The sequence below is a fragment of the Tenrec ecaudatus genome, chromosome 16 (assembly GCF_050624435.1).
Source record: "Tenrec ecaudatus isolate mTenEca1 chromosome 16, mTenEca1.hap1, whole genome shotgun sequence".
Lineage (NCBI taxonomy): Eukaryota > Metazoa > Chordata > Mammalia > Afrosoricida > Tenrecidae > Tenrec > Tenrec ecaudatus.
In genome coordinates, this window is record NC_134545.1 from 67,676,158 (window position 1) to 67,698,810 (window position 22,653).

The 22,653-nt window shown below is 39.2% G+C and overlaps 1 pseudogene; it reads left to right on the forward strand.

Moving 5' to 3' along the window:
• Positions 1-9,502: 9,502 nt before the first annotated feature.
• Positions 9,503-16,978, forward strand: LOC142428621 (inhibitor of growth protein 1 pseudogene; annotated as a pseudogene).
• Positions 16,979-22,653: the final 5,675 nt, after the last annotated feature.

The following is a 22,653-nucleotide window of genomic DNA, read 5'->3' on the forward strand; positions in this document are numbered from 1 at the left end:
ACCATTCATTCTTAGTGAAATAGCTTAGAGGAAAAAAAATATGCCCTTTAAAACATTTTGTTTTCTCTTTATGACCACTCCTCCCTTATCAACATGATTTGTTTCAAAACAACCGGTTGTTGTAAAAAAATTGGAATTTTGTGAAGATGGAGAAAGACCACATAACATCACAGAATGAAAGATGACTGGAACATTATATTGCTACAGTTACATCATTACATGACTGGAAAACATGGGCAATCATGGTCCTTATAAACTGACAAATAACTTTAACCACAGGAGCCATTGATATTTTCACGTCATATCTATGCATCACTTACCAATAAGCTTATGCTGTTAATATGTAAAATAGTTGGATATTTAAGTTTCAATATTTTCATAGATGGGAAAAGTTAATGAAATAGTTAATATGTGAGTGGTAGATATATTATATTTTAAAAGACTAGTGTTCCAATGGACATATGCCCTTGTGGGTTTTTCCCCCACTCCTTGTACCATAATGTGTTAGTCCTGGCTGACTAGAAAAACAAATCTAATAAATTCGAGAGAGTTGTGAGATACTAATAAATATGTAAGAGATAACTTTATATCAAGAAATAATTATGCATCAAAAATATCCTAGTCTAGTCCAGATCAAATCCCCAAGTTCAGTAGTAACCAGTAGCCTATAAGTCTGATATTAGCCCATGAATTCCTCTTCAGACTCACATTGCACATGCAATGGCCCCAAATGCAGGAAGATCCAGGCTGGTGGGTGGAAGGTCTTGGGGTCCAATGGCATCGTGGCTTCATGTGGCTTATCAACAGGAATGTCAAGCAGAGAGTATGTGTCCTGCCTCTAGGGGGAAGAAGAAGTTCCCAGAGTCCTCAAGAGAAGGCCACACCCACAAGGAGGGATAAATCGGGCTATGACCTAATTGACAAACTAGACTCCACCCCTTCATTCTCTTATCAAGTTGGCATAAAATTATGTAACTACCGCAGTGCATACCTTTTAACCCCTAAAATATATTGTGAATATATGAATTGTGGAGTGTTATATCTATGTATAAAGCTCTCTATCTGCATTGTACCGGGAGACAGGTTGTATCTTAAACTTCTAGTCAAACATAAGATTGGTAGATACTAAAAATATACGAGGATATCTATGAAAGTATTGCTAAAATAATATATGGAAACTGTGTTACACTGGGTTCTCTAGAGAAGTAACACCACGCGCACACACGCACCCACACACATACATTTATTTCAAGAAAGTAGCTCTCACAGATATATAAGTGGCGAAGTTCAGCCTGGTTCAAGTCCCCGTGTCTGTGCCTCAGATGTTCCACCAGGGACTTTTCCTGACACATGTAGCAGCTTGGGCTCAAGAACAAAGAAATAGGAAGAAACATCAAGAGGCAGGAGGATGAAGCAGGAAGACAGAGCAGGGAGATCTTAATTTTGTTGGATCTGGATTCAGCATCTGTATTAGACAGGGTCCTCTAGACAGAGAAAACCAGAATGCTGATAATTTATAGATATATAACACAAGAAATGAACTGTTAAATTATATACAGATAGTTAGATATATAATATAAGAAATGAATAGTTAAATTATAAAGCAGTAAAAATGGCTTAGTGCAACTCACTCTCGTGAGAGAGTTGTGAGACACTAGCAGTCCATCAAGCCTTGAGGGCTGCTAGGTAGTACGCTTAGAGAGAACTAGTCTACCTCAGCACAGGCAGCAAACAGCAAGGCAGGTACCAACTGTCAGCCAGGTCACCAACAGTCAGTCCCCAGCTCCAGATAGGTATATTTCCAACCATGTGGTCTTAAAGGGACCTCAACTTACGACACACTCCACAGCTAAGTGTCCCACAGGTAGTGTAGCCTGTAAATTGAGGCACAGAACAAGCAAGGTAGCTGCACACTGATCCGATGATCAATGAGTGAGAGACGAGAAAGGCGAGGTTTGCCGAGCCATTTATCTCTCCGCCCTTCAATTAATTCCGCTTGTGTTTATAGGCCAGGCTGGCACAATAAACTGTCTCAGCATCTGTTGGCTGACCTCTTGTCATATTGCTTGCTGATTGCAGGAGCTATATGGAGATTGCTGAGTTCTTCAAATGTGTGAGCCTAAATACAGACATGTACATATGTCAATACATTTATGATTATGGGGGAAATAGACCTATGTGAATATATTTATAGGTTCAATAGTAGGGTAGCAGGTGGACATTGGGCCTCCTCACACGCATTCCCTCAATACAAGAGCACCTTGCTCAGCTGACATGATCACTGAAGACAGACGTGTCCATAAACAAACATGGTGAAGAAAGCTGATGGTGCCCGGCTATCAAAAGATATAGCATCTGGGGTCTTAAAGACCTGAAGACAAACAAGCGGCCATCTAGCTCAGAAGCAACAAAGCCCACAGAGAAGAAGCACACAAGCCTAAGTGAACACGAGGTGTTGAAGGGATCAGGTTGCAGACACTAAAGAATAAAAACCATCATTCTGTGATCACCTTCCACACATAAATGCTAAAGATGAATGTGCACATAAGTAAGTGTGGTTAAGAAGGCTGATGGTGCCAAGCTATCAAGAGATATAGCGTCTGGGGACTTAAAGGCTTGAAAGTAAACAATCTAGCCCAGAAGCAACAAAGCCCACATGGAAGTAGTACACCAACATGTGTGATCATGAAGGGCCACGGGGAGACCAGGTTTCAAGCCCCAAAGGCGGGGGAGAAAAATCATATCATCGTTAATGAGGGGAGTGCATGATGAGGACCAATGCCCATCTGTAGACAACTAGATATCTATCCCTTGCAGAGGGGTAGTGGGGAGGAGATGAGTCACTCAGGGTTTAGTGTAGCAATAATGAAGCTCACAACCCTCCTCTAGTTTGTTTTTTTTAAACATTTTATTAGGGGCTCATACAACTCTTATCACAATCCATGCATATACATACATCAATTGTATAAAACACATCTGTACATTCTTTGCCCTAATCATTTTCTTGTTTTCTTTTCTTTTTTTGCATTTTATTAGGGGCTCATACAACTCTTATCAAAATCCACACATATACATACATCAATTGTATAAAGCACATCCATACATTCTTTGCCCTAATCACTCTCAAAGCATTTACTCTCCACTTAAGCCCTCTGCATCAGCTCCTCTTTTTTTTCCCCCTCCCTAAACGCTTCCTCCCCTCCAGCTATCATGATCCCAATTCTACCTTGCAAACCTGGATAGAGCAGAGGATGCACAGTGGTACAGATGGGATCTGGAAACACAGGGAATCTAGGACAGATGAACCCCTCAGGACCAAGGGGGAGGGTGGTGATACTGGGAGGGAAGGGGGTGGCCGAAAGGGGGAACCGATCTCGGGAATCTACATATAAGTTCCTCTCTGGGGGATGGGCAACAGGAAAGTGGGTGAAGGGAGACACTGGGCAGTGTAAGATAAGATAAAAATAATAATTTATAAATTATTAAGGGCTCAGGAGGGAAGAGGGAACGGGGAGGGAAAAAAGGAAAATGAGGAGCTGATTCCAGAAAAAAGGAAAATGAGGAGCTGATTCCAGAAACCCAAAGTGGAAGGTGAATTTTGAGAATGATGAGGGCAATGAGTGTATAAGTGTGCTTTACACAATTGATGTATGTATGGGTTGTGATGAGTTGTATGAGCCCCAATAAAATGATTTTTTAAAAATGTGAGCTATTTCCCTGAGATAAATATATTTTATATCACATATGAGCTTCCCTGGTTTTGCTTCTCTATAGAACCTAGCCAAACACACAAATAAGCATCACACATCCTGTTTTGAATTTGGCCTGGATTTCGGGCAACTCCCTGTTGATGTATTTCTTCATCTATTTTTTTTTCATTTTCATTCATTTTTACATACTTTCAATGAAAATTTACTTTCATATAGTATTAATATTATTAGATAACATGCATTATTTAGGTCACTTTTCTTTGGATATGAATATGAGTTTATTCCAGTTGATTGTTGAGGTAGCTGTCTTTCAAATGTTCCGGATTACTGAATGCTCCCAGTTCTACATCAGCTCATTGCTCTCTTTAAGCAGGTTTTCTGTCTGGTCCTGGGGCTTGTTGTCATCAGTCACAGCGCTGGGGCCTTTGTTACAGCTCGGGCAGCTTCTTACACTCCCATCAATTCTTGGTCCTACGCTCACTCTTGAAGTGCTAGAATATCGACTAATTCATTGCGTTGCAGTGTTTCTGCCAGTCTTCTAATGAGGCTTTCTATAACTACATCTCTCTCTCATAGACTCTTTCAATACTGAAACTCCAGGATTGAATTGTTTTAGTTCAGTTATTTCAGCTTGAAACTTGTGGAGCATATTCTTACCTTTTGGTTTTCTCACTGTCTATTCACTGCCAGCTAGTTGAGTCTGGTTGATAGCGACTTTATAAGTCAGGATGGGACCAACTGCCTCTGTGCCTTTCTTAGACTGTAACTCTTTATGGGAGTAAAAAGCATCATCTTTCTCCAGCAGGGCAACTGGTGGTTTCAAACTACTTACCTTATAGTTAGCAGCTCAAATTGAAACCACTACGCCACCAAGGTGCCATTCATTATAATGGTTTACTTTGGTTTTCCAGCTGTCTTTGAAATTTTCTATTTAGCTCTTTTGCTTCATGATTTCATATTGGCTATTATTCTGCTCTGGAAAAATAATTTCAGTCTCTTCTGACATCGATGTTCATTTTAGTTTACTTTTCAATATTTTAAATGGCTTTTTGCTTTCGTTCTTTATGATATTTTTCAGCTCATCACACAATGCATCTAGTCTTCAGTGATTAACTATTAAAGGTGTCAAACCTGTTTTTGAGATAGTTTCTCAATTCAAGTGATATGTACTCAAGGTTTTATTTTGTCGTTTATGGACTAGTCTTAATTTTCTCCAGCTTCATCTTAAATTTGCATATGAGTTATTGCGGGTCTATAGTTATATAGTTAAGCCCTGTCTGTCTTTGGGTGAGGATATTGAACTTCTCTTTTGTATCTTCCCACACATGTTGTAGATTGATTCCTTATATTCCATTTGATAAATTCCATGTGCATAGTCACCATTCATCTCATTAAAAATATTTTCCATGAAGAAGTCATCAGTTTAGAAAAATTATTTCATACAATCTCCAATTTCATTTCTAGTATAATATTTTTGTCTTTTATCCACTGATCCTTCCTGTTTCCAACTTTCACATTCTAATTCCCGACAATGATCAATGCACCTGATTGTGTGTTTTATCTTATCAATTTCAGACCGAAGAGGTTGTTAGAATTATTAAACTTATTCATCACTAGATTTAGTGGTTGGTGTGAAAATTCTAATCACAGCTTTATTAACTAGTCTTCCTTTTAGAATTATATGTATTATGCTATCACATACAGCATTCTACTTCAAAATAGATTTTGAAATATATTTATGATGACAAAGATGATGGCATTCTGCTTACATTTGCTATCCTCTGCATATTAAATCATATTATTCTCTACTTCAAAATATATAACATAAAGCAACTCTATCTATATATGTCTGCCTTGGAAGAAGTATGACCCAAGTGCTCCTAGAAGCAAGGAGAGCTAGACTTCATCTTACAATCTTTCGATATGTTGTCAGAAGGGACAAGTCCCTGGGGGAAGACATTATGCTTTGTGGAGAGGCAACAGAATAGAGCAAGGTCCTTATTGAGATGGATTGACATTATGGCGACAACAGGCTCAAGCATAGGGACTGTTGTGAAAATGATGCTTGACTGGGCAATGTTTCATTCTGTTGTGCGCTGGTGGTTATGGATCAGAACCAACTCAATGGCATTTAACAGCAACAACAATGTCTAAGATATTGACCATTTTATTTTTTTTAATCTTCCAACTTTTCTAGTTTCATGCTTAGGACATCCCACCTTTCGATTCCTAGATTTCAGATATTTGTTCTCCTTTTGCATCATGTCCCATCAACAGGTGAATATCCCCAAAGCTTTGTGCCATTTACATCATTAAGGCAGAATTTGAAGAGACAAGTCTTTCCCCAGTTATAGTGTCATTTTGGGCACCCTCTCAAACACTGCTTTATTGCATTCAGTGAGGTTTCCACCACCAATCCTTCTTCCTAGTGGTATTTTCAGGATGGAACCTCCACTGCAGCATGTTTACTACGGGTAACCTTCCTGCATCAATAATATTGGAGGCGTGGCTTCCAGTATCAAGCAATACTAAGCCACCACAGGATGGCAAACTGACCGATAAGCAATAGATTTAGCAAGTAGGAAATTATAAATTGAAAATGTCCAACATTGTATAGGTATGTGTGTTCTGTGATCATTAAACTGAACCAAATTAACCTTGGGATAAATTCCAGCTATGAGAATGCAATGTTATAAAGACATGGATCTTGGATGATAGCTTGGGATGAATTAAGCATTTAGTAATCAAACATCTAGGGCCGAATTCCAATAATATCACTGCTGACCGTGATTCAGTCAGCATACAATTTCCTTTTTATTAAATTTTAATCATTTATTGTATCTTTTCATTTATAAAACTGTAGAGTGAATTTGAGATCTATGTTTATAAGTTTGATGTGGAGCTGAAAGGAAGAACTGAATTTCATATTTAGCTCCTATTGTTCTTCTGGTTATTATTATTGTTATTTTCCTCCCAGAAAAAATTCCCTGGTTTGAGGGGAGATAAAAAATATACTCACCATTTCCTGAATGGTGACTGAGAGCATTTACTTTAATTGGAGGCAATGACATCAGCATAACAGAAGCTGACAAACAGGAAGAGATGTGTGACCTCCCCAACCATCCCAGAGTGAGATTCCCACCTAGGATGCATGATGTCTTGTGGGAGAAGAAGGGAGTGGGGGAAGTCAGAAGAACACCTCCCTTGGTTTTAGAATAATTCTTTTCTGTGATTCAAAGCAGCTTTGTCCTATCTATTGCTTAGGAATTGAAACCAAACTCACCGCCATCAAACCAAACTCAGCGGGACTCCAGGTGGGTTTTGAGACTGTAGCTATTTCTGGAGCTGAAAGCAAGACTCCAGATATGTGACAGGAATGATCTTTCTTTTGGTTGGAATTGCTTATGAATTTGCCACGTATAGATTGTGCTTAAAAAGTTAAAAGGACAGTTTCAATGAAAAATAGAAAACTCTCTGAACTTGGCTATTGGATATGTTTTGAAAGTATTGAAAATAAATATGATGAACAAAATAAATATTTTAAAGAGAAAGGTTCAGTGAACTTATTTATTTATATCACTGATCAGAGGATATTTTGATTAATACCCCAATCAATTATATTCAAGTTGCCTAAAAAGACTACCTTGGCCCCATAAAAAAATATCCCTTAAAAATCAATTCCTCTGTTCTGTAATTCCAAGTACATGTAACTATATTAGAATTACTGATTAATTTCCCCAACCACTTGGAAACTGTTAAAGAAATGTGTTGGCCAATATTTAAAACACTATCAGATTTACACTATTTACATAGTGCTTTTACACATTGGCCAGGTTCTAAATCATCTCCCCTCCCCTTTGTTTATCACATACTCAGACCTGTACTAATTTGAAGTGGGGGCGAGTCATGTTATGGTTCTGAGAATGGAATCTCATAAGTGATAGCGCTATGTGGAGACCAGCCAGTAACCCCCTGCCAGTTCCTACTGATTTCAGTTCAATGCCCATATCCTATGTTGTGAAAGCAACACATTCATCCAGCATAAATCAGTGGACCTATGAGTCCTTACAGAGAGAACTTGTTTGCACTTAGGAGACTTATTCTATACCTGTTGATTCCTTGTGTCTGTTTGTACAGTGCTTCTGATTAGATCAGCTTCTTTCATTCTCATGTGTTCTACAGTTTGTATATAAAAGGCTTTGGTTTTTCATTTCCCCATTTCTTTGAATAGTGTTCCCTGTGGTTAAAGGCAATCAGCAATCTGACTTTCACCTGAGCGCCAATCACATGCAATTTATACAATTTTAGAAGAACACAAGGTATGTACTAGCTAGTAATCAACTTAGCAATGAAAGGACAATTTATTTACTTTTTCTCCTTTTACACAGTCATAAGCCTGGGAAGTTGATTAAAATCAGTGAGGTACAATTACTTGTGAAAGACTTGATTTTGACCCCCTTTCGTGGAGTATTTCTTAACAAAATGAAAAAATACAAAGGAGAACAATATTTTTTAAATTAATATGATATAATACCACAAAGACACTTTAACATATAAAATTTGGGTGAAGAACATATTTTTAAAAACTGTTCAAAAGGTGATTTTCCATTTTTTAAGAAATATTCTCAGAAGAAACCCTGGTAAGCAATGGTGAAGTGTTTTTACAAAAGTACGAGATTGTATTGCTGTTTCCTCCCTCATCAGGGAGCAAGTGTGCGGTTTCCTCAATTGATGCTTCAATCTGCTACAAATGTCGTCCTCAGAATTTCCTTTACTGTGTCCCTACTTACAGCCAGGAAAGGAGAATTATCTTTTATAACCCTTTGATATTCCTTAGAATATATATTCTGATATATATGTATATATTCTGATGATAATGCTATTATTTTTATAGAAACTTTCCCTATTCTCTAGGAATGTCCTCATCTTTTTAATTACCAAGTACTGTTTAAAAAAAAAAACTACCTCAATTCTTCGTCACTTAAAACGCAACCAAGTGCTCAGCTGGGACTACTGTCATTTCAAAGCTCTACCTGTACCTGTACCTGTACCTGTACCTGTACTGTACCTGTACCGTGAATCAAGTAGTTGTTACTCAAGTAGTTGTTGGGGGTTTAGATCTTCCAGGGGGCGGGGAGGGGGGTGGCGGAGGAGGGTCAGAATTTCACTTTCTCCTTGCTTGTTGCCTTGAAGCCTCAGTCAGTATATTGCCTCAGGGGCTTTGTCTGCGCATCTGATCAGAGTGTGGACCTGGCTTCACTGGAGCAAGCAAGTTCGAGTGCATGAGAGAGTGAGCAAGACAGAAGGCAGTCTTTTATAACCTCGTCTCTGCATTGATTAATCAAAAGGAGTGGTTCACTGAAAGCCATTTCAGAAGCTAACTACATGTGCGCACGCGCACGCGTGTGCTCTCTGGGGGAAACCGTTAAAGCCATTTCATCTGAGTTTCTTTGATTTTCTTCGTACAGTACCCAGCGCATGAGAAAAACGGCAAACAGCCCAGAGCCTGGCACACTTAATATTAGCTTAGGAGCATAGCATCACCTAGGTGTGTTAAGGATGCTAATTTGGTTTGCAATTATGTGATATGAACATATTCATCTCTCACTATCTTTTCTCTCTCAGGTGGTGGGGACTTAATGTAGATTAAAGCTAACTATGAAACCGAATTGTAAACTGCATACAGGGTGTTAGTGTAAGCATATTCCAGTAAGCTAAGTGGGTCTCTTTACATCCTCATCATCTGCCTCGTCCCGCATTACTTCATTTAGTGTCTATTTGCATCTAACAAAATGCAGCTTCCGGAAGAGAAACTTCGGTATGAAATGGAAATCAGCAGTGGCTAGCCACGAGGAAGGAATTGTAAAGTCATAAAATGGGACTTCTTGATATGGGATTTTTCAGACACTTTTGAAAGACAAAGGAAGTTTTGAAAAGCTTTTGAAGCTCTCTTAAATACTCAACAGGGCTGGTCTATGGGCACTCAACACCCAGTCCCTGTACCTTCACCTCCCAAATGAGTATTCCTGACTTCACTAGTCTTTAAAATCACAAATGCCTGACTGAAAAGCCTAATCCTCAAACATATTAATTATATGTGAGGCATTTAATAATTATCAGATGCTGAGAAATGTGCAGTGACATGTGTCTATCAAATTCCATTCAGGTTTTCCATTATCAACTTTGTTTACCATCTTTCCCATCCTTAACCTCTGGCCACATTTATGCACGTGACTCCTTTCTGACTGGCCTTAAGCTTGAATGGCTTTTCTGAAAACACTTCAACCAGATCATTGGCACTTACCATCTTTTTTATATCCGCAAAGTGAGAGTAAAGCTTATATTGTAAATTTTGACAAAATTATTGCGACAATTTTATGGTAAAGATAGTGAAGAAAATTACAACCCAAAGGCATTTACCACTCACTGTCCCTATAAGTCAGGATTGACTCTATGGTAGTAAGGTTTTGTTTGTTTATGCACACTGTGCATAATGCTTCATAATAGCCCCTTACACAGACATTAATTACTTGTGGAATCTATCAATTTTTTCTCTAACTCCTTGTCAATCTAAATACAGGAGTCCGTATATGAAACCACTGGATGTGGCCCTGAGCATGTCATTTTTACCAAGAATTCAGGCCTTACAAGAAATCATACAGGAAAAGGTATCATTAGACTTTCTCTAGTGACACACCATGACGGTCTCAGTGGAAATCGACAATCCAATCAGGCGAAAAGCTCAATGGCACACTGTGAACTTCTCTGTCTCTCCCGCCGGGCCTCGCTCCTCCCCCATCCTCATTATGCTTCTTCGAGATTTGTCCTCTTGAATAGAATTGCGGAACTTACATTTTCTTTTCCTCTGCTTTCTGACTAAGGCCAAACTAGTGCTTTTACGAAGAAGGTATATTCAGACACACACACGTAAATGCTGCAAACTATCATGTGGGGGGTGATAGGATTGAATAAATACAGGTATGAGACTATATGAGTTCTTGGGGGCGGGGAGGGTTTTTCTTTGCCTGATGTGAAGAATAACCTTTCTAAAAAATGAACAAAACTCATTGGGTCTCATTAGATATTAAATGATGAGTGAAAGAAGAGGTGAAAAAGAAAGCGAATATGTGATGCAGGTGATGGTCATAGTAGATTAAAAGAGTTGAGCCAGGGTATGTGTTTGATAACACTAACTTGTTCTAAAGTGCATGTGTGTATGTGTGGAGTATATGTCTGTGCTGGAGATAAACATTGAAATCATTTTTCAAAAGCTACTTTATTGAGAATAATTATAAATTTTTGGTCATGTGAATCACTACATTGACAAAAACATCATACACTTAACTCTAAAATACAGTCCATGATAAGCTAGGGACCGCAGTTTTATCAAGAATACCCAACCATCTACTATAGAGGAACATTGCGATGCTAATTTTATATAGGTTTACATGCTACAGAGTTGGCTGAAATCCCTAGATTGTTAGACTTCTAAAGATTCATGAGAGATGGAATAGAGTTTGCCTTGGGAGAGAAAGTGAAGATTTTGACATTTACAAAACAGGTTTCTGAATTCCCAGCTCTTTTTTCCCCAGGCAATACTTACCTATATGTTCACTACTTTAAACAGTTAAGAAATTATATACACACACACACACACACATATATATATACACATACCTACATATATACACACATTTATATATACAAAAAAAGAAACAGAAAACTAACACATTTAATTCTCCCTAAATCAGATAGGCCCTTAACTTTAATCAAACCTGATTGCCACTCTCATATCTTTTAGTGGCTGACAAACCTAAGTCAAGAATTGATTTTAATGAAGCTGAGGTGTAGTGAATGAATCGCCTTATGTGGAAGTGTGAGTAGATATTTTTTCATTTAAATATCCAGAAAGACTCATCATTTTCTTAAGAGATTGTTCAATCTGGATCGTGATGCTCATTTGCAATTTAATATTTTGTGCGTGCGTGTGTGTGTGTGTGTGAACTGTTGTTGTCGTCAGGTGCCATCAAGTTGGATATGTACAACAAAACAAAACATGGTCCGGCTTGAAGTTCATTACTAATTGATCCATATGAAGTAGACAGTATTTCTTAAAATAATTTTCTAATGCACCACATATGTAGTTTCTAACATGAAAATTCTTATGGAGGGACATCATCATGAAGCAGATGACAACATACCAGATACTTTATTAAAAGTCAGTTGTAGCCTAATATATTTATGTACAGTAAAATTTACCCCTTTAGATGCAGACTGTAGTGATTTAAAACCCATTGTTTCCATATTGGGAAATTCTCACTTTTTGAATGTAGTATATTTGGAGCTTGGTCAAATGCATAGAGTTATGTGTTGTTGGTGTTTATTGCAGTCACCTAATCTGGTGTCAATTTAAGGATTAAGAGCATAGGGGTGGATTCTAGGCTGTCAACCTGGAGACAGCCAATGAGACACCTGCGTGGGCATGGCCTTCTGAAAATTCTGGGAAATCTGGTACTTCCTTCTTGGAGGCAGAAGACACCTCTTACTCTGCGACTCCCTGGAGACATTGCAGAAGACAAGCCACATGGACGCAACCAGAACTCGGAAGCCAGAGAGGCCACAGAGAGACCCCTGCCAGCCCTGAGATGTTTCCAGTGACACTGGAGCCAAAGACTCGCTTGTGATGGTCCTGCATTTGGCTTCATTGCATGTGCTTCGTGAGTCTGAAGAGGACTTTAGAGATTGGTATCAGACATATGGGCTAACATCAGACTTATGGCCTTGGACTGGATTGGGTTGGGATGTTTTCTCAATGGTCAGTTCCTCTTGTATATAAACCTCCACCATTATATGCGTGTTTATGAATTTGTTTCTCTAGTCTACCCAGACCAACACAGTGTTCCTTGCCTCGGAGGCTGTGTTGTATCATATGGTCGTTTAGTTTGCTTCTCCCTAGTGGCTCTTGGTGCAGCGTCTTCTGCTTTGCTTAGTCACCATTTCACTTTCTTTTTCAGTTCCATAGGTCTCTGTTCAGTAGTTGTGCGCACATCGCTTTTTTTAACCCAATTGATAATTCTTTAAATATTATTGATGCAAGCACTTCATCAGATATGCGACTGCAAACCAGTTTGTTCTGATCGGTGCCAAGGGGGTTGTTTTTTTCTCTTGTTAACATAATTTAGTATAAATGCTAGGATTCCTATTCTTTCATCACTTTTACTGCTTGTGACATGGTTTTCTATCTACTTGTGTATTTTTCTTTTACTGTAACGTGCATTCCTGTCAAAGGAACAGCAGACAAGCATACATATACATGTATCTGCATCAGTGCTAATGCTCTGGACACTAGATAATTATATAAAACTATGTCTATGCTTCTTTTTCCGGGGACCTCTTGGAAAGAAACTGCCCCAGGTCTCTCGGTAGCTCTCAGTAATCGATCACACATCTTAACTTGCAGCTGCATGTGCCTCCGGAGTCTCACGGATGCTCGTCCCTGCTCTCTCCTCTTTATGCATCTTCTTTCACGAGGACACTGGTCATATAGAGAGACCACCCCTCTATTCTAGCATTAACTCATGTGAACCTTCAAAACCCTATGTCCAAGCAAAGTCACAGTCACAGGTACACATTTTGGGAGAAACTATCCAATACTAAACAGTATGTTTTGTGAGTTTTTTTTCATAATTACTGATCAATAATAATCATAATGATTTTTTAAGGGGAAGGAAATTACACTAAGCTGTCTTGTGGAATTTGCTTTAAGTATTTCTGAGATAGTGGTCCATTTTTCTGGCTATTATTGACAGTTTGCATTTCAGTAGAAAGGGGTGTGAAATAATTGTCATACTCTATTCATCTTTGACAATGCAAATAAAGTTAACAAACAAATAAAATGAACATGTAGAAGCACTAGAGAAAGCTCCCTCTCTTTAGCCTGACCTTGGGCAAGTACTTGTTTAAAAGGCAGAGCTGTGCCCTCAGGTTTCATGATTATCTCTGTCAGTGCTGTCTACATGAAACCAGACGCATTTCTGTTTAGATCTCTCTCAGTTCAAATGCTGACCTGTGACAGCCAAGTCAGTGCACATCAGAATTATTTCTCACCAGAAGTGAAGCCTGACATGAAACTCCTACACCGATAGTTTCTTTGAGTTCTCGATTTAACCTTTCATTCTCACCTTTGCTGCCAACTATTATTAAGATCAGTCACTCACACAGATGCTGTTTTCCCTTTTTCTCAGTTTTAACTTGAGAATGTTCTTTTTTGGTGCAAGGGAAAAAAAATGAAGCTGTGAAAAATAGAATGGTTAGGCCCATAAACACATTCCTAACTAACTTGGAGTGATATACAAGGTGTAGCCTATTATATCATGAACACTTCGGTTGCAGTCTGTTCTAAGCAAAGAAACATGCTAAAATTTTCTGAATTGTAGCTACGAAATGATCCAAATTTAAGTCCATGGTTATTACATATTGCATCTATTTCTTCTCAATATAATTTTAACTATAATTCATTGAAACCAATCATTCTCTTTAATGTATTCTTAGTTGGTGGCTCCTATTGCACTACTGTAATTTTAACATGAATTTATATTAAATTATATGCAGTTTTATTAGAAATAGTCAAAGCAATAACATCTGTTATTGTCATTTGTTTCTCAAAATACCTCCTGAACTCTAAGAGTTGAGAATTTCTATAACTCATTATGAAATGTCTTATTTTGACATTTGAAGCATATGAAATTTAATTTTGTGCTTGTAACAAGGAAGCATAAGAGCCCTGGTGGTGTAGTGGTTATATGTTGGTCTGTGATCCACATGATGCACAGTTCGAATCCCCCAGCAGCTATGGGGGAGAAAGCTGGATTTCTCCTCCTATAAACAATTGCACTTTCAGAAACCCACAGGGACTCGCTATGAATCACCATTGACTTGATGGCAATGGAGGAATAGGCACATGCTCTTTGTGACTAAGTATATAATGAGAGACACAAAATAATAACTATAGAGCTATAATTAGGACTTTAAACAATTGCGGGAAATATTCACTTACGCACACATTTTTGAAGTACCATCCAATATTTATATTTACCAAACTCTCCTCATTGCTATCAAGTCAGTTATGACTCATACCGAACTTACTGCCATCTAGTGAAGCCTAACTCATAGCAACCATATTGGACAGAGTAGAACTGCCCTTAGGATTTCCCAGATAGTCAGGACTTACTGACGCTGAACTTGTGTCATTGTCCTATGAAGCAGCAGGTGGATTCAAACTGTTGACCTTGTAGTTTATAACCCAATGTGTAATGTACTACCTCACCAGGGCTTTTACTACTCATAGCAAACCTATATAGGGCTTCTAAGACTATAACTCTTCCTGCGAGCAGGCAGCTTTATCTCTCTCCCACAGAGAGCAGGTGGCTTTGAATCGCCACAGTCTTATTTAGTAACAATTCCTTACTCACAGAGCCACCAGTGTGTCAGCTAGAGAGATAGGTGATAGATAGATAGATAGATAGATACACACATGTGTACATATAAATTATATATGTGCTTATCTATAATGTATTTACCTATGTTGTTGCTATTTTTATTTAGCTTATTACCATGCATTGCCAGAGAACAAACAATTCAATCTTGAAAGAAATTCAACCAGAGTGCTTCTTTGAATTAAAGAATGACTTTCAGAAAGGATAAGTCCTTGAGGAAGGACACTAGGCTTTATCAATAGAGGGTCAGTATAAAGAAAACAAATACAAGGAAAGCCCTCACTAAAGTGGATTGACACAGTGACTCCAGCAATGGTCTCACACATAACATTCGTGAATGAAGATGGTGCACGGTCAGGCAAAGTTTCTTTCAGTTGGATAGCGAGCTCTGTGTATTGTACAACTAGACAGAAACTAGTAGCAACAACAAGATGGCCCAAAAGACCAAACCCCATATTGTGGCTCCATCTACTGTGTTTATATAATCCCACTGCAACGGAGCCAGGCACTGTATTGAGAGGCTAATTCATGAAATCTAAACCCGCTCTAGGGCCACAGGACCTCATGTCCTAGTTCTAGGTAGTTATTAGGAGCCATGTTGGCTATGTTAGGTAATTGTTGGGCTGGGCGTTGGTGGTTTAAACCCATAATCAGTTTTGTAGGAGAAAGCTGAGACTATCATTTCTAATAAAGATCTATAGTCTCAGAAACCATATAATGGCATTTCTATCAGTTGGAATCTACTCAATGAAAGTGGATTGGGGCTAGGGGCTAGGCTCGGCCCTGGGCCCCGGGCGAGGTTGATGGAGCGGCCTGAGTCGCCCACTCGAGGAGGGAGCGGGCTGCAAGCTCTGGGCCCCTGGCCTGCCTCCAGACCCAGGGCCCGCCCCGCCACCCCCCCCCCCACCGCCCCCACCCCAGCGCCGGCTCGCTGGGCAGCGCAGAGCTCCTCCTGGCGGCTGCGCGGTCATCAGGCTTGGGTGCCTTCTGCAAACAAATCCTAAAAGAATTGGATGAATATTACGAGAGATTTAAGCATGAGACCACGGTACCCAGAAGAGTAGAGTTCTGCATTCAGAGAGCCCTGATTCAGAGCCAGGAACTGGGCGATGACAAGATTCAGATTGTGAGTCAGATGGTGGACTGGTTGAGAACCGGACCAGACAAGTGGAAAGCCATGTGGAACTATTTGAGGCTCATCAAGAGAACAACGACACCACGGGCTACAGTGGCAAAACCAGCCAAGATAAGTCCAAGAATGAGACAATCACTCCAGCGGAGAAGCCCAATAATAAGCGCTCCCAACGACAGCGCAACAACGAGAGCCGGGAGAATGCGTCCAATAATCACGATCCCGAGGACCTCACCTAGGCCACGCTGCGGGAGAAGAAAGCCAAGACGTCCAAGAAGAAGCGCTCTAAGGCCAAAGCCGAGCGGGAAGCCTCTCCCGCAGAGCTTCTCATTGACCCGAATGAGCCAACGTACTGTCTGTGCAACCAGGTCTCCTACGGGGAGTTGATCGGCTGCGACAACGAGGAGTGCCCCATCGAGGGGTTCCACTTCTCGTGTGTGGAGCTGAATCACAAACCCGAGGGCAAGTGGTACTGGCCCAAATGCAGAGGGGAAAGCGAGAAAACTATGGACAAGGCCCTGGAGAAGCCCCAAAAGAGAGAGAGCTTACAACAGGTAGTTGGTGGACATTTCTCTGAATGGCGAGGAAGGAGTGAAAAGAAACAGTGTATTTATTACATTGTCACCTTGGTTGAGGTGTAAGGAATGTAAAATGTATATTTTTAAAGGATGTTAGAAAAGGAACCATTGTTTTCCATAGGGATGGCGGGGAACGTTTCCTTTTGTTCTCATTGGTACACATGTGTAAGAAGACAGTGGTCCGTGGATCAACATTTTAGAAACTACAAATAGAGGTTTGAGTTAAAACACTTGTGTGAGTCTCAGATTGATATTTTTTTTTTCACTTTTGGTGACTTTGGAAACAACCTGATATTAAAATGTGGAAAGAAAATTCATTTAGCTAATATTTTAATAAAAATAATGTTATTACTTTAAAAAAATAAAAGAAAGTGGATTGATTTTTCTTGTTTGTTTGACCCATCAATTTGTAGGATTAAAAAGACTATATATAGAAGAACCATACCAAGGAATTTATGGACACACAGTTATGTATTTTATTGAACCATTTCTTTCTATAATTTTTAAATGAAGGCATTCCAATCTCTATAGCTACTAATAAATTGTTAATAGGTAGCAACATCAATTTTTATTGAAACAGTTTATACAATATTTTATATTACCAAAATAAAAATCTGTTTTGTCAAAGTACATCAATCATTTTTTTAAAAAACAACTAGTGAACATATTCCATGGTTAGCATTTTATTGGTGATATAATCTTGCAGTAAAAAGGGCACATTTATAATTCCTACATAACTCACAATAATTTCCTAAATATATTTATTCTGAGAACAGACCCCAAAATGATAGAAATTACCAATTTCAATGTTTCTCAATGTTTTCCTTAACAAACTTGCACTTAATATTTACCATTAGCATATTTTGAAATCAAGTCTTCACCTTCTTAATAAAATGACTTCTCTCTTCCATATTGATTAGGTTGACTAGGTAACATCATAATGAAAGAAAAGCGATAGAAACTTTCAAGGATTTCATGGTGTTTGGATCCCTAATCAGCACTCATGGAAGCAGTAGTGAAGAGATGAAATTGTGCGTTGTATTCAGCCTATCGGCTCCCCAAGAACTCCCTAGAGTGCTGAAAGCTGGGTTCATCCTTGGAGGACTAAGGGGCACCTGGCATTCTCAATTGCCTTGGACACGTGGCAAAGGTGGGCAGTAAAGAAGAATAATTCATGTACTCGAATCGTGATTTTATCCAAAGTACTGAAAGCATCTTGGGCTGCCGAAGCAAAACAAATTTGTCTTGGAAGAAGTACATCCAAAATGTGCCTTAGACACAATGATAGACTTCCTCCCACATGCTTCTGACAAGTTTTCAGGAGAGACCAGGACCAGGAAAAGGACATTACTTTGGTACATTAGAGGAGGGGAGCGATAACAAGGAGGGCCCTCGGTGAGATGGATTGGCACGATGTCTGTAAGAATGGATTCAAACAGAGCAACAATGGTGAAGACGGTGCAGGACCCAGTGGTGGTTCATTCCGTTCTACGGTGGTTTGCTACGATTCAGAACCTACTCCATGACCCCAAACAACAAAATATACTGGAATGAAAGAATTAAAATCAGAGTTTTAACTTTTGATACTTAAGTCTTTTTAAAACATTTGCTGAGTTCTAGTGAAAATACAGATAGAGTATTTCACAGTAGTAATATGAAACTATGTGTATCTATATCTCTGAGCATATACCTAGCCATTGGACAGAGACACAATCTGTGTGTATGTCAAAGTTCTGTTCTTTGCTCTCTTTCCTTCTACATCTCTGAAGGAGTCTGCCCTTTGCTTGTGACTGGTGCAGCTATTTACAGACACTGGTGCTGTTTACGACAGACAGTTCACCTCACAAGAGACCTGACACCTTCCTCACAGAGATCTCCTACTCCGATTCCAGTGTCATGTCCCACTTTAGCCTGTCTGGCAGTGTTCTTTCTATGTATTGTCAGCTGTTGAGTTTCAAAAGTAAATAACCAAAGTACAGAGAGCCTGCTAAGTGGCCAACGCTCCTGATGTGAAAATGTCGACTCTGAGGTTAACTACCTTTGGTGAGAAATATTTCCTACATTAAGACTCGATTCCTTTTAGTGCACTTTTTTTGCTTCATTGAGAAGCATTGGGTACTGAATTAAGATGAGATGTTTGGTTCTTCTGGGAAAACAAAATACAAAATATCATTCCAATATTTATGAAGTCAAAATCCATTTTGGAATTAGCAGGGAAAGAGTTCAAGCTTTCAAATAAACATAATAAGTTCTGCTTCCTTAAGGCTATAGACAGATATTTGTTTTGAAGATTTTTAAAATCTATATTCAGAATCTCATTAGATCCTGATAGAAAAGAATGCAACTTAATAAATATATGGCCAAAGAAATAAAATGCTCTTAAGGCTTTATCATAAAATATTGTGTTTTGTAATAAATTATATAGGCATTCTGATACTTTTCAGAGGCATAGATAATGTTATCATGTTACTATTTTCATAAACTAAACTATATATCAGTTTCTAAAATCCTGTATAACTTAGAGAATACTGAATAGTTTATCAATACATTCTATTTTAAGCAGTTATTTCCTTAATTAAAAGAAGGCTACCTTAGGATTGATAGAAAAAATAGCATATATCAAAAATATTAGAAACCAATATTAAAAGTTATATAAAATATAATACAGGTTTTTTAAAAAAACTTGTAATATCCCCAAGACTAAAACCCTTTGTCACCAAGTCAATTCTGACTCTTCATGACCTCCACAGACAGAGTAGAACTGCCCCATAATGTTGCCAAGTTGAACAACCTTTATGGAATTTGAGGGCCACATTTTCCTCCCAGAAATCTGTAAGTGGATTTGAACCGCCAAGATTTTAGTTTGCAGCCAAGCACTCAACCACTGTACCACCAGAGCTCCTTTATTTCCACTTAATATATGTTTGACTTCCTAATTCTATTAGTCTTTTTCTTCTGTTCATGGAGTTAACCTGGGGGCTGTCACAAGTTATTAGCTTTGACATTTTCTCCAGATGGGCACTACTAAAGCGTTTTTCCCTTCTATTTCTCGAAAACTTTGTCTGGCTTCAAACATATATACCTATGTAATCATGCCAATTCAGGCAAATTCCACACAGCAAAATCTTCAACACTCCTCTACATTGACTTCACTTCATTGGAAAAAAGTTAAAAATGTATCTGTCTATGCCCCTCATGCTCAGGGCCATAAAGAGATCATCTCTTTGAAATTGTAAGTAGGCTCTGATGACTAGGTTTTCTTTCTCATCTGTGCCAAGTACTTTCACACATCTCATTCAGAACGATTGTCAGCATCCATGCCAAAATCAAATCCACTCTCATCAAGACAGTTACCATTTATAGGGACCCTGACTGCCGTTTCTAAGGCTGAAAGTCTTTAAAGAAGCAGCTCGCCTTCCCTTTGCCCCTTGAGTGGTTTGTGGTATTTTATTGCCCACCTTGAACTTAGCCGCCCAACATGTACATGACAGTGCCGTCGGGGCTTATTTATGTAAGGACAAAATAACTCCAAATGAACTCACTGCCAATTATGCCTCCGAGCAACCTGATAGGACAGAAAAGAACAACACTTGTTGGTTTCCATGACTGTAGTCTGTTTTGTTTTAAAATAATTGTATTGGAATATGCCATACAATTTAATCATTCAATCATGTTAAGAACAGTTGTGTAATCAATGCCACAATCAATTTCAGAATATTTTCTTCTCGAACTCATCGCTCTTAGCTCTCTGCTTTCTCCCAGCCTCCCCTGCCATGCCCCTACGTAATTATTAATCCAGTTAGTGTCTCTATAGTTTTACTTATCTTGGAATTTGTAAACAGAAAAGCCTATAAAACACAAGCAGGAAGGAAGCAACAATAATGGTAAAACAAATCAGTAAAAAAACCCAATCGAAAAGAAAGCAGAAAATATTTAAAATTGAAGCAACTCTACAATGCAAAGATCAAAAAGGGAATGAAATGATGTTAGTACATTTTAACTTAACTACATCTGTAGTAGCAGCTTTACAGTGCTCTCTGCCTGATAACAAGACTACTCACATCCGTGGATTATGGTCAGAGGAAATTCACCAAGGCTTGATCCATATGGAGACCCGGGAAATGGATTTTGGGCGTCTGCCATCATCCACAGCCTCCAGCTATTCAAGTGTTCAAATTTAAGTTCTGCTGCCAGCACCTCCTTTTATATTCAGACTTTATTATTTGTAAACCTTGATTGAAAACCTTACTCAATACTCCCCCTTCTGAAGAGACCTCTGAAGATGTAAGTGCCATAGCAACGCGTGGTGAATAAACCAGGTGTTGCCGATAGCACCTGGGGAAGAGGTTCTCAATCTGTGGGTTGTGACCCCTTTTTTGGCTCAAATGACCCTTTCGCAGGGGCCACCTAAGACCATCAAAACCACAAATACTTCACAATATATAATTACATATTATTTCGTGATTGATCACTATGCTTTAATTATGTTCGATTTGTTACAATTAAAATACATCCTGCATTACAGATATTTACATTACGATTCATAACAGTAGGAAAATTACAATTATGAAGTAGCAATGAAAATAATTTTATGGTTGGGGGTTGCCACAATATGAGGAATTATATAAAAGGATCACAGCATTAGGAAGGTTGAGAACCACTGACCTGGGGTCTTAAAGGCTTGCTTAAGACAAGCAGCCACCTAAGTGAGGCATCAACTAAATCCACAAGGAAGAGATTAAGTCCTTATGGGAGTGGAACTCTCATGCTTTTCCCTAGAGCAAGTAGCACTTTCCAACTGTTGACCTCGAGGTTAGCAAACCCATGCTGTGCCCACCATGCCGCCTGGGTGTCTATATTGCTAAGCATAAAATGCAACTCTGTGGTTTGCCACTGGGGTGAAGTGAAATGACTTCATACGGCTCTTCTGAGCATCGTCACAGAGTGACTGTGGAAGCATGTGAACACATTGTGGATGACTCGGGATTGGTCAGGTTTGCCATCTTGCTGGATATAAAGAGAGCCATTTCATAAGTATGATTCTTGAGAAAGAAGGGTTATCAGCCAACTGCATGGGAAATCACTGCCTAAAGTGGCAGAGGCGGCAGAAAAATCACTAGAAGTCATAGCACTGAGACCAGGAGACAGAGCTGCGTGCGTCTTGGCTGGCAGAACAGTGAAGCTGAATGCCTTTGGGCAGGAGGCTGACTTCAGAATGGAACGTCCTTTGGGATTTGCCCTTTGGCATTGTCAGCACTGAAAGATCTCTGTTACCTTGACTTGAGCAAGGCAGAAGCCTAGGGACCTCATAACGGAGAGGAGGAAGACCGAGGAAACACGGCTGGCAGTGCCTGAGAAGAACACTCCACATCTAAGAACTGCTTCCTCAATGCTTTGTGGGTTTTGTTTTCCTCCTGACTTCTAAGCAGTTGAACAACCTAGCACCCCCCATCATTGTGAGTCATGTATGTTGGTGCTGTGTGGTCTCTGTCTTGGCTTATCAAACCCAGCAAAGAGGTAGCGCATTCAGGGTCCATGGTGGGTGTCAGAACTGGAGAAGGGAAGGATGAGGGCAGAGGCACATCTGACTTCTACTTTGGGGCAGGCAATCAGCTTTGGGCTGAGATGGTCTTGGATTCTTCCTCCCCCTTCTCTAGTCAGAGGTCAGACTGGGCCCCAATGCCATTTCCTCAAATATATTTTAAATTTCAAACTTAATTTATAATTTTGATCTACTT